This window comes from Alligator sinensis, unplaced genomic scaffold, assembly GCF_000455745.1.
Source record: "Alligator sinensis unplaced genomic scaffold, ASM45574v1 scaffold528_1, whole genome shotgun sequence".
Classification (NCBI taxonomy): domain Eukaryota; kingdom Metazoa; phylum Chordata; order Crocodylia; family Alligatoridae; genus Alligator; species Alligator sinensis.
This window is the reverse complement of record NW_005841846.1, coordinates 5046763-5059800: the sequence shown is the minus strand read 5'-3', so window position 1 is coordinate 5059800 and position 13038 is coordinate 5046763. Positions and strand designations below refer to the sequence as shown.

At 42.3% G+C, this 13038-nt stretch overlaps 1 protein-coding gene across 3 annotated transcripts in view; it reads right to left on the bottom strand.

The window, feature by feature from the left end:
* The window catches only part of SORBS2 (sorbin and SH3 domain containing 2), a 434751-nt gene that overhangs the window by 313281 nt on the left and 108432 nt on the right, over window positions 1-13038 (bottom strand). The gene's annotated exons all lie outside the window — the stretch shown is intronic.

Below are 13038 nucleotides of genomic sequence, written 5' to 3'. Positions count from 1 at the left end.
TGCTGAATTGTGGGCAATTCTTAGCAACTGATCTTATTTAGCAGTATCTTGATTTAGCTGTCCAGAGGAACTAGAGAACCATGAAGAAAAAGAGCAAGTAAAAACTAATGGCACTTTTCTTCTGTCTGCAGGATTACAGAAGGCCTCAAAGTACCTTACCCCACCACGTAACACATTAATGGTCTTCTTCTGAAATTTGGGTGCTACTATATCAAGGAAATTTGTGTGTTGTAAAAGGTCAATCTCAGAAGGAATAATGCTAGTACAGTGCCTTCTTTCATTGTCTGGATTATTTTTGAACAGCTGCAGCAAAACACATATTTCATAATGAAATTATACTGCCTCTGAATTAGAAGTTCAGACCATAACTACTTTTACTCATGGATATATACCATCACATTTTAAATTTAATCTTAAGGGGAAGTTTGTGAATCCCTGAAGTAAATGTAAATGAAAAATCATGAAATGTGACTATTTTATTTTTAGAATCACCATAGGGAATGTGATATGAAAAGCACGATTTACAGCCTTGAGAAGTAGCTCGGGAATGGTGGTTTGTTTTTTGTTTTTCTCTTTTCAGTGAGAGGAAGTTTGCCAAAAGGGTGTATGAGAAGTGAAAATTCCTTATAACAAACTGCAAATTTTCCTGCTGCTTTTCAGTTCCAAGAAGAATTTGGACCAGTGTTGCATATCAGTAGGTTTGAGGGCAGAATTTATTCCAAGTGTATACCAAATAAACCTCTAATACAAGGTTTGGCAACCTTTTCAGAGCAGTGGACTGAAATAAAACAGCTTAGTGCAAGTTCTTCTGCCTACCATTGCCACTGGTGCCTGTGCAATATGCTGCAGAAGTCTACATGGTCAAGATGCTGTTGAATTGCCCTACTGTTGAAATGCTGTCTATATGCAGGCTTTACAGACTGGATGATATCACCTGGAGGGCTGGATCCAGCCTGCAGACGAAAGCTTGCTAAGCTCTGTTCCAGTAGGTTCTCTTAGAAAAACCCTTCTTATATTCTCTGAAAGTTTTTTTTGTTTTGGCTTTAAAAAGGTAATTCACAGAGCTGATAAAATGGATACTGGCAAAAAGAAGTGTCCCTATGTTCACACAAACCTTTTTAATCTCACCAATTGAAATGAAGAACTTTTCATTTTTATAGTGCTTCAATCAAAACATTTTATGAATCAATCATTATTTCTTTAAGGATATGTAATAGCACATGTTGCTGAAAGTTAAAATTTTTATTTAAAGAGGTAGAAACAGTCAAGAGGCCCCTGCCATATTAGAATTAATATTTGATTAACTTGTTCCTGCCATAAATAGTAACCCCGTCACATGTTCAAGGAATTAATGGCATAACAAAATGAGAACATAGCCACGAAACTATTCCACAAAAGTTGCATAACATTTCAATGTGGCTATTTTCCATTGTACTTTCAATTTAAATGTGCCAGGGTAATGGGAACTGCCTCTAGACTCTGGTGTATTTCTAGGACTGACTGGGAATGAAAAATCAGCTGATTGTTGGTCTCAGCTCCAGGACTGCACCTTAGTCTTGAACTGGCCCCAGTGTGGTCCCAGGGCTAGGACAAATAATCAATCAACTGACTGTTAGCCCCAGACTTGAGACTACATGGGAGTCTAGGTGCAATCCCAGGGTAAGGACCAACCATGAGCTGATTACCAGTTCTGTGGCTGGTAATTGTATACACTCCTGCAGCTGGGACCAACAGTCAACTGACTGTCAGTCTCAGCTCTGGGACTGCATGGGAGTCTTGAACCAATCACATGGGATTGCTGGTTCCAGTCTTGGGATCACATGGCAATCCAGAACAGGTTCATGTGTATTCCTGGGCCTAGGACCAATAATCAACTGATTGTTGGTCTCTGCCTTAGGACCATGTGGGGTCAGCTGGGCTGTGGGTAACCTACTTCCAGCTTGCTGGTGCAAAGGGAGCCCAGGGTTCTGGGGTCTCAGGCCTCCCTTGCCCTGGCAAGTAGTAACAGTGGCATTGGGATCTGGTCCCTGATCCCAAAATTGTGATACCAAGAAAATTGGGGTTCAAATCTCATCTCACCATTAAATGAGTATATGCCAGGGACAGACACACACACACACGGAAGTTAAAATAAAGCCAAAAAAAGAAGAAGATTAAAGCAGATAGATGGTTAGATTACATAGATGTCAGAGACTGCATCAGATATATTACATTGGTATAAGTGTACATTAATCAGAATCTTATTTGTTATAAGATAATTTTTTGTAGAACTCTCCTTGAACCAGCTAGAACTTGGGGTCAGCTGTTACATCTAGGGTTCATTCAGTAGTTTGGTATTAGCAGCAAGGTTGTGGAAATTGTCTCCTTCACTTATGCATCTCTTCATAATGAATATGGAAGGTGAAGTTAAAGATCCTTTTTTTGTTGGTAATGTGAAGTGCGTGCACACAGTACAAATATTTGTTACAGAGAACTGCTTTTTGCAAATAAAGAATGGTAACTGGATATATGCTTTGATTTCAAGTTCACAGTAATTTTGTTTAAACATATTGGGCACCTATACACATGCCTGAAGTCTGGTCCAATGCATTTCAATTAAAATGTGTGAGAGCAGACTTGATTGATAATTACACTGAGTATGGCTTTCCAACCACATACACTTTTGAGTAACTTCCTCTAGCCCATGTTTCCCTAGCTTGGAAACATGTCAAATGCCTTAATAAAAGTCAAGATACACAGCATTACTGTTCCTTGCACATCTGCAAAGCCCATTATTAACTTAATTTCCTTTTGACACAGTTTGATGCAATTTGGTTCTTGACAACATGGCAAATTTATGTTGACTATTACTTGTCACCTTAGCATCTACTAGGTGCTTACAAATAGCGCAATTATTTGTTCCAGGTCTTTTCCAAAGCTACACTGGCTAATATATAGGTCTTTGGGTATCCCTTTCTTTTCCTCTACTTTTTAAAAGATTAGGCTGTATGTCTTTGCCTATTTACAGTCTTCTGTAACTTCACACACCCTCCACAAGTTCTCAAAAATATAATTGTTAATGGGTTAGCCTACTTCATACAACTCCCTAAGTAATTCATTTAATCAAGCCCAGCCAATTTGAAAAATGTCTAATTTATCTTAGTAGTCTTTAATATATTCTTCCCTTTCTTTATGCACCTCTTCTCCTTCTGATCATCTCTTTTCTGCTTTTCAGCTGTCCTCACTTTCTTACACCTTTCCATCCCTATTCCTCATTTCTCTTAATACTTTCTTTGTACCTAATATGCAATTTCTCTTTCATTTTGAGAACAGTATATTGCAGTCAGTCAGATAATTTCCTTCCAGTACTGCTCAATATACATTGAAGTTTTCCTTCTAATCTCAAAATGTGTTGCTTCTTGTGCGGGCCCTCTCCCGATCCTGCCTGGGTCACCATGTGCAAGTTCTCTCCCGATCCCATCTGGGTCGCCATGTGCGAGCCGGGGATGAGCCGGGCCCGTCTTTGTGCACACAGGCTGTGGCCAGCAGCCCGGGCACGCAGGGTTGGAGAAAACCGCGGCGCGGTATGGTACGTTCGAGCTAGAATCAGTCACGGAGGCGTAATGGTTGATTGAAAAGATTATTTACTTACACCCAAGGTGGTTGCGGTGTAGGCTGGTCAGCTTTCCAGGCACAGCTCCGCTTGAGTTCTCGGTGGAGGACTCTAATTGACTCGGTTCCTTGACCCCGGAGTGGTTTAGGCTCCGCGGGTTCAATAATTCGTTCTCACGGAGCAGCTGTATCTCCGTGGGTTACTCGGTTCCCAGGTCCCCCGGAGCTGTTAAGACTCCGTGGGTTCGACAATTGGGTCCTTAGGATAGGGATACATCTGGACTGCGATCGGTGACGGGGAGAAGCTAGAAGTTATGTGCCTCGGAGTTGTTAAGGCTCCAAGGTTTCGGTAAATAGGTCCCCCGGAGTTGTTGAAGCTCCGTGGGTTCGACAAATTAAACCTCTGTTGCCCTTTTAAGGAAAAAGCTGGGTTCATAGGGATCAGCAGCGCTTAGAAATCCTCACGCTCCTTTCCCGAACTCCATGTGCTTTCTCACTATAATGCAAAAGGAATGCACTATGCAAAGAAAGCTACAGAACTGGCGGGAAAAACTCCTGCACGCGGGTTCTTAATTGCAACAGAACACTCCACCGTGCAAAAGAGCTGCAATTTGGCGGGAACATGATTTAGCGATGCCGAAGCACACACAAACAAGAAAAACCACAACTTTCGGTTGTGACATCCCCCCTTGCTGACAGCATAGCTAAATTATGATCAAGAACCTTGTCATGAGTCGTCAAACCAGCAAACAAGCAAATAAACAAATAAACAAACATAAAATTTGCTGCCCTGGAATTGAGTTACAGAACAATCAAAAAACAATAAAAACACATAATCAGAACTTTAGAGCGGGATATCCCCCCTCGTTGAAGGCACAACTGTATCAGACCGCACGCTTTTTCACTCAAGTTGTTACGAGCTCCCACTAGCCGCCACGTATGCCTACATTTAGAACCGGCCAATAATGTGGCATGAATCTAAATACAAATGGCAGGAACTCCTTTGCATCGTGCATCACTATAATGCAAAAGGAATGCACGATGCAAAGAAAGCTACAGAACTGGCGGAAAAAGCTCCTGCACGCGGGTTCTTAATTGCAACAGAACACTCCACCGTGCAAAAGAGCTGCAATTTGGCGGGAACATGATTTAGCGATGCCGAAGCGCACACAAACAAGAAAAAAAACACAACTTTGGGTTGTGACACTTCTCAGAAGCAGAGTATGTCTTTAAAATTAAAATCAAGGCTAGAAAATAGAGTGACTGCTGAGCTTCAGAAAGTGGATGCATGTATAGGATATGAGAGAGAAGAATTTATGCTATAGGAACCACAAAGGAAAGTATGTCAGAGTTCATGCACTACTAGCATGCTAGCTTTTACTGCAACAGGCATATTGCCTCCAGCTGTATCTAGGGCGCACACACACAAAATTAACTTTAACTGCTGATTTTGGGAGTGTTGGATAGACACGCATGCTTATGAGAAGGGGTCTAGGTTTTCTGTTTCCCACGGGGAAAACTGAGAAAAACATGGATTTTCCCCTTTCCCAGAAGAAAATGAGGATTTTTCATTTTAACGGAGAAACACACAGATTTAGGAGTTTTGCAAAGAGCTCTCTGGAGGCTGGCAGAGTTCCTGCCTGCAGGGGGCTAGGAGAGAGCGGGAGGAGGGTGGTCAGGCAGGGGGCGCCATGTGTATGTACATGTGCATGGCTCCAGGCAGCCTGGAGAGCAGCGCCTGCAGATAAGTGGAGGTGAGACAAGAGGGGAATTGAGGCCTCCATAGAGAAGGAGGGGGTTGGGCAGGGCTGGGGCTGATGCCCAGCCAGGTGGCGAGTAGGGCTTGGGGTCTGGGGCCGCAATGCATGGCCACAGGGCCCTGGCAGAGAGCGAGACAGAGCTGTGGGCAGCTTGTCCAGGGGGCAGGGCCCCACCACTGTACACACTCCCAGGGTGCAGAGTGTACCGTGTCCCCCAGATCTGTGCACAGGACAGATGTGGGCTGCCTGCTGCAGGCTTGGGCTCCTGCACTGCTGCCTTCCTCTGCAGCCTGGCAGGTGTGATGCAGCACTGCAGAAACAGTGGGGCCACACAGGGATCTTCTTGCCGCTGCAAGCTCTGTGCTGCCCTGGCGACGTGTCCCCAGCTCTGTGGAGCTTGCAGAGGCAAGCAGCTTCCCCACGTGGCTTCACTGTGCTCTGCAACACTGGTTCACACCTGCCAGGCTGTGGAGGCCCTGGGGGAGGGCAACAGGGCAGGAAGCCTGGGCATACTATAGCACAGGCATACTATATTACAGGCATACTGTATGCCAGCTCCTTCAGAGCAAATAAAGCTTTGAAAAGAGAATATTGATAAGGGAGCCTGTGAGATAAGATGGTCCTCACTGTCCCTGCACTGAAATGCTATGGCCAGAACCCAAGGGAACCGAACAAAGGGTAACACTGAAAACCTCAAAACATTTTAAAGCAATTAGAACAGGTAGCTACTGAGCATACATCACAACTGCCTCAGTAATTTCATATCCTGCCCCACACCCACCCTGCACACAGATCTGGGGGGCATGGGTCCCCCTCTGCTCCCCCCCCCCAGGAGTGCAGTGCCAGAGAGCTGCCCCCCACATCTGAGCCTGCAGCAGGCAAGCATCAGGTTGCAGAAGCCGGGCACTGCTCCACTGCAACAGCTACTCCCTGTGGACCTGGGTCCTTGGCCCCATAGCCCTGGCAGTTGGGGGCCCCCTCCAGCAGGGCTGGGGGAGCAGGGGGCTGTGGGTGGGGGGTGAGCAGCACCAGCAGGGCTGGGGGATTGGGGGGGGACCAGCAGGGCCAAGGGCCATGGAGGGATGTGAGGGGCCTTTCATTTTAATCATAGATTTTGGGGGTTTTATCATAGAATTTGCAATTTTTTTCAGGGAAAACCAGAATCCCTGCTTATGAGGCAGAGATGTAGCTGTGCAGGTGTGAGAGCCTGTCTGCGGTGGACAAGATTTTTGAATGTAAGCATTTACAATACCAGATGATGGAAAAGACAGGAATATATGTGTGTAGACGAAACAAGGGATGATCTGGGATCAGCATATTATGTATGTCATCTTAAAAGGCAGGCACAGCCCAGTAATTAGGCAGCCATAGCCCAATACAGGCACTAGTGTAAATCTCTAGGGATCTGTGTTCAGTTACAGATTTTTTTTTGTGATATTGGGCAATTCTGTGCTTATTCTACAGTGTGAAAAGTGTATATTACTGTGATGTAGGAAAGTACTATTTTGAGGCTAAACCCATTAAAAGACAGAGAGGCATAAATACCATGATGATGGAGGGCATACTACAAATGGATATGAAATTACTGAGGCAGTTGTTATGTATGCTCAGTAGCTACCTGTTCTAATTGCTTTAAAATGTTTTGAGGTTTTCAGTGTTACCCTTTGTTCTGTTCCCTTGGGTTCTGGCCATAGCATTGCAGTGCAGGGACAGCGAGGACCATCTTATCTCACAGGCTCACTTATCAGTATTCTCTTTTCAAAGCTTTATTTGCTGTGAAGGAGCTGGCAAACTTGAAAGCAAGTTTTTATAGGAGCATCTTATTCTCTAGTACCACATGATTTTTTGCTTCGATGAAGACTTACTGGACTGTGACCACTAAATGACTTAAGCCTTATGATTCAATGAGAAGAGCTCATAAAGCAGCAGCTTTGTCATTAGTATTAAGAACATCAAGGATTAAGGCAGACAAAGACCAACCTCAGGATGATGCTGTGGGTCTCATCTGCTCTGAATGCCATACCCACAAACATATTTCTACCTGTAAATTTCATGTTTTAATTTATATTATATACATTGTACATATTTTGCTATACCTTAAATGTTCGCTTTTTAATTTTATTTTCCCCCCAAATTCATGTGTTGCCAAACTGAATCAGAATATACTACTTGATAACATGATTGCTCTGAGCAGCATTCAAAATTCATCTTAATCTGTATTTTTAATCAAGTAAACATACAATCTAGTTTTCAAGTAAATATCCACTAAGAAGTCTCCCTTGTCTCAAATAACAATTAGATTCCAGTACATTTTGTTCTCATAATAAGTTTCTGAAGTTGTTACTATATAGCATTAAAAAGGCACATTCACATCTAATGAAACTTTCTGCCTAGACTGTCTGCAGTCTTTTGGCAGTCTGTTGGGTCATTTCAGTTCCAAGAGCATAATCACGCCAACCTGAGTTTTGGACACTATGCAAAACTCAGTTACTAAAGGACTTTCCGTCAATCCAACTATGAAAGCCCACATATGAAGTATCATTGCAGGATTACAGATTTGGAAGGCTGTCCTTTTGCAACTTGTGGAAAGTAGCGTGATAAGTGACACGATTCTGTGATTACACAGGAGTTATGATCATGAATTATTCCAAATATTGTAAGTGCATAAGACTTCAATTAACACTAGAGACAGTTCAAAATCTTCTGTTCCAAAAAAAGCGTATAGCTAGCCACTGGCCACCCAAAGTGAAGAAATGAACTGCTATAGTATGCCTGTAATACCTGTATGGGGCTGACATAGATTATTCACATTTGAACTGGTCTGACACACATTCCACTAGAGAGCAGGGATACATACAGATGATTATGCATATGCAAAGCAAAAAGCATTTAGTGAAAAAACGACAAAAAAGTGGTACCAAAAGTGATAGAAGCCTGATTTATCAAACAAGAGACAGGAATATCAGAGTTTAGAAATTAGATTGAAAGTCTAGGATTTTACTTTTAAAGGTCAAAGAAAGAACTAAAAATAAAGGTACTTATACAAATTGCTAAATGCTTTATTGGATAAGAACTATTATTAATAGCTAAATTTGGAAGACATCGTGATAAACAATTGGTTGTCCAGGAGCACTCACTTGTTGAAAGTGGACTAATGTTATCTGTAAAGGATAACAAATGCCTGACAAATAGCAATTTCTTCTTAAGCTTTTTAGTAAGCTAAAAGCAAGAGGATTTTCTTGCCTTGCACTCTTAACATCCTTCGATAGCCATCCTTTGATAGCCTTTTTTAACATTGTTTGGTAGCCATACCTTTTTTTTTTTTTTTGGCTCTTGCAGGACGGGTGATCTTCAAATCTACTGGGACATGTTCTAAGTCAAGGACATTTATATATGCTTTGTGCATACCAATGAACAGCTGCCATTTTGTAACGTCAGTGTGAAGACAACGTTAAACATGTATTTGAGAGAGACTAAATCTTTGTTAAATTCTGAGACATTAAGTAGGATAGACTCTAGAGTCAAATGAAGGTATTGGAAACAATGTCAGTGAGGTCACCCCTTAAACAAATTTTAGATGTTTTAGTGTGCTTCAAATAGGTAAGGACCTACCTCCAACTTTTTAAATATAAATTTCTATTTTACACCTTAGGGAACAAGGCTCTCATTTAAGGTATTTAGATAAAAGTAAGTAGCATGCAAACTTTCTTGAAATCATATCACCTATAATGATTTAATCTGTGGTAAAGTTCTCATTTGTCTTAGCTACATTTGTAGAGAGGCAGGTGAAAAAAACAACTCAGGAAGCCTCATCCAACTCCAGTATTCCCACCTACAGCAGATTCCAGAATTAGATCTAGCATTTGGTTGTGCTAGGTGGGTGTTTCAGTTTGGCAACTACTTTACTCAATACATAAAAACTGAACATATGTTGATAAGTCAGCATCTGAAAGATGTTTTAAAGGAAAGTATTACCAAAAAATCTAATTTGTCCTTTAACTTCCAAAACTCCTAAACCTGGAGGTTAGTAATTGTCATAACCGCACTTCCTCAATGAAATTCTTTCCTCGTCTTCTCAACTTTCCTCTTTAACATACAATTCTCCTAATTGATATGCACTGTTAACCTCTTCTATAATTTCTCTCCCTCAGCTTTGCAGGAGGAAAGAAAAGGAAATCAATAATCTTTCACATACACCTCTAAGTGTTCCGATTAGCTCGCTCCCCTCAGTCATCCAGGAAGAGCATTGTTAGATTTACCTTTCACCAATTCAGACACAACAGTGATAGAACAAAGGAACTTTCACAAAAAACACATTGTAGGTGCATATCAGAAAATGCTCTTAATATGCCTTCTCCAAGTCAGTTTCTGGAAGTGACAGAATAGATGGACACAACTAGCACATACTCTGTAAAGTAACGTCTGAAGAATTTTTCCTTTTTTCACCTATATTGTGCAATACATATTAGGTCTGTGCGAAGCTTTGAGTGGTGGTTTGATTTGAAGGAGTTTTGGCTCGATTCTGTGGCCGAATCTCTGAATCCGAATCAAATTAGGGGACAAATTAAAAGGTCCAAATTGATTCAAAGCCTTCTGAATCTTCAGAAAAGATTTGGAAAGCTTTGATTCAGGCAATCCCCAGTGGCTGCAGCAGGGCGCTCCAGCTGGACTCCGAGCTGGTAAGTACTAGGGATGGGGGAGCGGGGACTGGAGGGGGCCTTGCAGGGTTGCCTGCCAGGCCCCATCTCCTGCCTGCTCCCCCAGCCCCTGCAAGGGTGTCCCACCTGCCCCAGCTCCTGGCATTTTAAAAAAAAGCCCCGGTGCTCACTGGGTGGTGCCGGATCGGGGAGCAATCCCTGCTGCCCTCCACTGGCCCATCCTGCATGGGGGGCTCTGCACAAGCCCCATGACCTCCCCTGCTCCCCCAGCCCCCCCATGGGTGCCCTACCTGGGTCAGCTCTGTCCCTTTAAGAAAAAAAAGAAAAAGAAAAAGAAAAACCCGAGGACTCTCTGCTCCTGCAGCAACCTCAGGGCTTTGGGGGGCTTATGCAGAGCCCCACACATGGTGGAGAGGGCAGTAGGGATTGCCCCCCGCCCAACAGAAAAGGTGAGTCCAGGATTTTTCAGGTTTTTTGTTTCTTAAAGGGCCAGAGCCGCAGTGGGCAGGGCAGCCATGGGGAAGGCTGTGGCAGGGGTGGAGGGGTTGGGAGTCTCATGCAGAGCCCTCCATGCAGCGTGGGGTGATGTGGGGGGGGGCAGCACCCACTGAATCAGGGCTTTTTTTTTAAACTAGTGCCAGGAGCTGGGGCAGGAGGGGCAGCCAGGCTGGGAGAACGAGCAGGGCATAGGCCTGGCTGATCTGGAGCTTCGAATCTGAAGCAAATACTAGCTGCTTTGCACAGGCCTCATACATATCCCTGGGAAAGTCCAACTTAAAAAGAAACAAACAAACATCACTTAAACATATTTGCTCTAGTATTAGAACAGTTAACATCTTTGTTGTGCTCATGTGAGAAAATATTGTTCCATCTTATTCTCACTTCAGATCTTAAGGGATAAATGTATATATGCAATTTCATTGATATTCTGAAGCTTATGCCAAATGCAGACTTTTACCCATGAGTATTTCTTTACTTGAGATGTATATTAAATGCGCAGCACATTAGCCTAAGGATTGGTAATATGATATTCATCTTTTTTCACCAGTTGAGCTTATATCCAAAGTGAATCATGACTACGTGGCATTTCCACTGCTGGATTCTTAAGATTCTTGTAAAAGGAGTTTGTGGCCTTTACTCCCAAGAGCTGCTCTAATTAAAGTGCCGCAGCATCTCATATCAGTGTCCCCACGCTTCAAAATGGCATATGGGGTGCTTGAACTAAAGCTTGTCATTTTGAAGCACAGGGACACTGATACACGAGATGGAGAGGCTGGCTGGAGTGCAATAATTACCACACTCCAGCCAGCTTCTGCACTTGTGTACAGGCACCCTTAGAGACTAACAGAATGCCCTTAGCCTGTGCACCTAAAGAAAGTGACTGCAGTTCTGGAGAATATTGCATAGGCCTTTATATCCCTGTTGCCTGATCTATATTAGCTCTAGGAGTAGAATTCTACATAGTATTTTCATTTATTTAATTTTCTAGCTTGGGATGAAATGACTAATTCTGAAGTGTTATACACCTTGCTCAAGCTTTGTTCGGAAACAAGACATTAAAACCTAGATTTTTCAAGGTTTAATGAGAGTGCAGACAGCTTTACAGTTGACCTTTTTCAATAGCAATCCTTGCCCTGTTTCCATCTTACTCTACTTGCCACTGCAAGATAAGGAAAGGCACACAGTAGCAACCTCTTATGTGGCTGTTAATTTTAACCATGCTATCAATAAGCAGCTGTCTTTCAAGTTATAAAAGGGATTCCATTATTATCACCAAGTTAAGAGAATGAGATCATTTGTACTACTCATGCTATAAAAAACTGTAGCATAACTGAAAGCTGATACAACCCTAGAGCATATAATTAATTCACAATGAAATAGAGCTTCTTAAATATAAATTTAACAGTGGCTAGATAGTACTGTAAACTACAAAGAGCTCTGTGTGTGTGTGTTCATACAAAATTTGCTTAGTTTACCACAGCAAGCTAAGCCTACAAACTTACCTTGGCAGCCACAGCAGAAGTTACTGTCTTTCCAAACTTTGCGTTATGACCAGTGTAAGTTCTGCAGATCAGATGCTGCTCCGAGTTCACATTACACTTAGCCTGTGCACTCAGTCACCCATTGCCCCAGTGCAGACACAGGTGCAACTGAGGTTTACTTTGAAGATAACAGGGCTGTACAGGTGTTACTGATATTGAAAGGCAAGGTTGTTTGGGTAGATGTGATATCTTTTATTAAGCCAATTAAACAGCTGGAAAAAGGTTCTTTGCAAGTTTTCAGGCACAAACACCCTTTTTCAGGTAATAAAAGATTATAATAATAAAAGATAATAAAAATAAAAAATATCATAAAAAGATTCATGAAAGATATCACATCTACCCAAACAACCGTGCTGCCTATGTCTTAGATCAACACAACTATAACCAACAACCCTACAACACTCATATTGAAATGTAGCTACCAATTTTGACCACATGAAGGGGGAAGGAGGAGGACAAAAAAAAAAATCAAATTCACCCTCCCCCAGGATTGCTGGTTTTTTAGGCAAGGCAAGAGAAAAAAATTAGAAAATGGCTATTTATTTGTATTCTTGTGGCCTGTAGAAGCCCTAGTCATGAACTAGAATCTCATTTTACCAGACATTGTACAGATAGAGTTTAACATTACAGGCCTTGTTCTAAAGATCTCACAATCTCAATGTACTGCTAAAACAAGCAGACATAATTATACACTGCAGCAAATGTATCAAGCAATTTAAATGGTTATTTTAAAAGGAGAACAAGGATGTCTATTCACATTTCCAGATGAAGCCAGTAGTATCTCAGCTGTTGAGTTAAGTAAACCAACACTGAGATTTTGAAAAATCTTCATTACTGGAATTTTTCAAGAAAAGTCAGGACTGGCATCTGTCTGGGGTGGTTAAGGACTAGCACATCCTGCATCTGGACTGGAGGTCAGAGTAGATGAAACCTGAGAACCTTCCAACCTGAAAATTTTAAGGAGTTCTAAATAAGAAGCCATCTTCC